Genomic DNA, 4,244 nt, shown 5'->3' with positions numbered 1-4,244 from the left:
TTCTAGTTTATATGGTTTAATCCTTGTTCTCCCCCTTTTGGTTTAGTCCTTTTGGTTTAGTCTTGCCCATATTTGTATTTCCCCCTCGTCATCTTGTTATCTCGTTTGAAACCACGCCTTGTTTTTCTGTGTATTTAAGTCTGTGTCTGCTCACTACCCCTTGTCCGTCGATAATGTTTAAATGTGTTTGTCAGCTCCTAGGTTTTGTTTTGTTGTAGTTCTAGTGCTTGTCCTCTGTTTGGCATTTTGTTTTGTTTTGTTTTAGTTAATAAATCAGTTTATGTCATTTACTCCTCAGTCTCCTCCTGTTTTCCCTGGCTCCTCGTCTTCCCGCACACTGTGACAATACCTAAACTTAACAACTACCTTACTAATTATTAAGGTGAGACACTGCAGGTGAATAGGGTGAAAAAAAAACTAATAGTTATCACCTTACTTACTCAGTTAATTGATTATATTGATAATTGCAAACATTTTTTGTATTACACGTTTTCTAAAATGTTACGTTTAAATATGCAAATTAGGCATTATTTAATTAAATATGCACTAATTTCCATACATTTCTAATACAAAAATCTTAACACTGGATGAAGTCAGTTTCAAAATTCTTGTTTATTATTATTTTTTATTTTTTTTAAAGTCAAATGTATTATTATTTATTTTTTAAAGTCAAATGTTTTTACAGAGGGGATTTTAGGTATCTGTTACAGAAACATCTTCTGATGCACGACCTTTGACACATCATCAGTGTTGTTTCCTGGACTCACGGGGTGTTTCGGGTCTTGCAACAGACACCCTCCTCTAGGCCAGTGGTTCTCAATCCTTGTCCTGGGGGACCCCTGCTCTGCACATTTTGCATGTCTCCCTTATTTAACAAACCTGATTGAAATCATCAGCTCGTTAGTTCAGTTTATGTATCTCTCTCCTAACAAGCTGATGATCTCAACAGGTGTGTTAAATAAGGGAGACATGCAAAATGTGCAGAGCAGGGGTCCCCCAGGACCAGGATTGAGAACCACTGCTCTAGACGACCCGACCAAAGCTGATCAGACCCCGGCCTGTGTCCAAGTGGCATGCTACCGCCCCCACCATTCTCCCCTCTTCAACCAGAGCCAACTGGATGCTTTCTCCGCTGCCTCTATGTTGTTGCTTATGGCTCTTCTTCGGTTGGCGCCTGTTATGCCCAGTGTACCATAGGCCTTGTTCAGGGTGTGGCTGACAAATCCCTGACTGCCCACTTCCACTGGCATACACCTGGTCCTCCACCCATTTGTCCGACACTGCTCCACCAGCTCCTGATATTTTTCCCTCTTTCTCTCCTGAGCCTCCTCCATCCTCTCCTCCCAGGGCACTGTTAGCTCTAGCAAGATTAATTGTCTTGTGGCCTCAGAGACCAAGATGATGTCAGGTCTCAGTGTGGACTGGGTGATGTGTTGTGGAATCTTTAGTTGCCTCTCTAGGTCAACTGATATCACCCAGTCTCAGGCAGTGGAGAGCAACCCAGCAGAGCAGCTCATTGATGTTTTCTCTGGCCTTTGTCCTTCCTTGATGAAGTGAATGGCCTTAGCTGTGGCTTGGTGGTATCGGCTGTCCTTGATCCCCTTGCTGATTGCCTCAGCAATTGATTTAAGGACCTGATCGTGTCTCCACCGATACCGGCCCTCGCCTAGTGCCTTGGAGCAGCTGCTCAAGATGTGTTCTAGTGTCCCTGGCTTGGAACACAGCAGGCATGCAGGTGTCTCTACTCTTGTCCATGTGTACAGGTTAGATGGGCTGGGAAGAATGTCGTAGACCCCTTGGATCAAGAACCTGATTCTCTGGGGGTTCCACGTCCAGATGTCCTTCCAGGTGACATTCCGCTCCATCGCCTGCTCCCATTTCATCCAGGCACCTTGTTGCCGCATGGCCACTACTCTGCTGGTTCTCTCCTCCTCAACTGAAGCACGCACCTCATCCTGCACCAGCATCTGCCTCTCCCTCCTGCTGGCCAAGTCGTACCGGGTTGCTGTTAGGCTCCCAAGTCCGGCTCTGCCTTGCGCTACTGTCCCAAGGATGGCCTTGTGCTTCAGCCGAGTTTCAGCTTGTTGGACTGCCTCTGCTGCCCTCCACTTCCTCCCTGTCCTGACGACAATCCCTGCCCCGGACACTTTCGCATCTCTGGATCTAGAATACTGCAGATGTTCCCGTGCCCGTGCCACAATGAACTCCTCCCTGACTGATCCAAAAGGAAGTCTGAGCTTGTTGGTGTTCCCATACAGAGCAATGTTGCTTAAGCTGCGTGGCAATCCCAGCCATCTGCGTAGATAGCTGCTCACCTTTTGCTCAAAACCTTCAACCACATGGGGACCTCATAGATGAGCAGGGGCCAGAGGAGTCTTGGGAGGATTCCATGTTGGTAGACCCAAGCCTTGCATCTTCCATGGAGCCCTGATCTATCCACTGCTTTCAACCAGCCCTCCATGTCAGTGCTGGTTTCCCTGATGGAGTCTCTGTCTTTGAGACTACAGTTAAAGGCCTTCCCGAGGCTCTTTACTGGTTTCTCACTGACTGATGGGATTTGATGTTGTCTCAGCCTGAAGCGGAACTCATCTGTGACTTTCCCCTTCTTTAGCACCAAGGATCTGGATTTTGCAGGTTTGAAGCTCATGCGTGCCCATGCCATGAGCCTCTCCAACCCTTGGAGGATCCATCTTGCTCCTGGTACCGTGGTTGTTGTCACTGTGAGATCGTCCATGAAGGCTCTGATGGAAGGTTGCCTTACTCCAAACTTGCTGAGGTGACCTCTGCACTCTTTCTCAGCTGCCTTGACCATCATGTTGTCAGCGCAAAGAGGGTCACTGAGATGGTGCAACCAGTGATTATCCCTACCTCAATCTGGTGCCAATCTGATGTTAACTGGCCAGAGGAGACTCTCAAGCTGAACTTTCTGTAATAGTCCAGGATGAGGCCTTTCACCTTCTGGGGTACGTGATGTTTCTCCAGTGCGACCTCCACCAGCTTGTGGGGTATTGAGCCGTAGGCATTGGTGAGATCTAGCCACAGCACAGCTAGGTCCCCCCTGCTTTCTCTTGCCTCCCTGATGAGCTGGGTTACCACGCCTGTGTGTTCCAGGCAACCTGGGACTCCTGGTATACCTCCCTTCTGCACAGATGTGTCGATGTATTTATTGCTCAACAGGAAGTTGGAGAGTCTCTTGGCCACAATGCTGAAGAATATTTTGCTCTCCACGCTGAGCAAGGAGATGACCCGAAACTGGTCGATGTTCTCAGACTTCTCTTTTGGGATGTACACTCCCTCAGCATACCTCCATGGCTGGGCGATCTTCCGTCTTCTCCAGATAACTTCCAGGGCCTTCCAGAGCCTGTGTAGAAGCTTTGGGCAGTTCTTATATACCTTGTAAGGCACTCCACTCGGGCCTGGTGCTGAGCTTGACCTTGCTCTCCTCACCACTTCCTCCACTTCACTTTGGCAGGGCTCCTTCAGGTTGAACTCTGATGTGGGCTCTGGTGGTGTCCGCAGTGCATCGCATGGCCCCAGCAGTCGTTCTCTGTTTGGGTCAGAATAAGTGGCCTTGAGGTAGTTGTTGATAGCGTCCTTTGAGCAGGTGAGTTGGCCAGTCCTCTTTTGGCCAAGGAGCTGCTTGGTCAACTTGAAAGGGTTGGCCAAAAATGCTGCCCTCTTCCTTGCTCTCTCTTTCCACCTCCTCCTGTGGGACTCTGCCCTACAAAGGGTCAAGAGTTGTTTCCTCAGGATTCCTCTCAGATCTACTAGGCCAGCTCTTCAGTAGCTTGAGTTCTTCCCTGAGACGTTTGATTTTCCTCACTCTGTGGCTTGGAGTGTATGCCGATGGAGTGGGTTTGGATGTCACAGTTCCGAATCGCTCAGCTGCAATTTTCACTATGAGTGTGGTCATTGTTAACAGTCGATGGTCCACATCCCCCTTGCCTGTCACTTCCAGGATCTGGTTCACATCCTCATCGAACTGGCGCCACTCAGCTTTCTTTGAGGATTGGGGTCACTGGATCCTTGGTTGAGCCAAAGGGACACAGTCAGTTCTTGTGGCTGCCGCTTGCTGGCTTTGGGGGCTCTGTGGGCTGTCAGGAGGTGCTGTCACTTGAGGCCAGCTTTCAGTGGCAGGTGAGCGGCTGGCAGCAGGTGTTGGCGACACTAGGAGGCTCTGGGCACTGTGGGTTGCCTCCGGGCCTGGCTCCTCCTGCGTCTTACCAGAAGTTGTGACTTCTGTG

At 49.3% G+C, this 4,244-nt stretch overlaps 1 pseudogene; it reads right to left on the bottom strand.

Moving 5' to 3' along the window:
- Nucleotides 1-1,046: 1,046 nt before the first annotated feature.
- LOC141317258 (uncharacterized) lies at nt 1,047-4,021 on the bottom strand (annotated as a pseudogene).
- Nucleotides 4,022-4,244: the final 223 nt, after the last annotated feature.

This window comes from Garra rufa, unplaced genomic scaffold, assembly GCF_049309525.1.
Source record: "Garra rufa unplaced genomic scaffold, GarRuf1.0 hap1_unplaced_583, whole genome shotgun sequence".
Classification (NCBI taxonomy): domain Eukaryota; kingdom Metazoa; phylum Chordata; class Actinopteri; order Cypriniformes; family Cyprinidae; genus Garra; species Garra rufa.
Note: the sequence above shows the minus strand (reverse complement) of the source record. Positions and strands in the feature narration are given on the sequence as shown.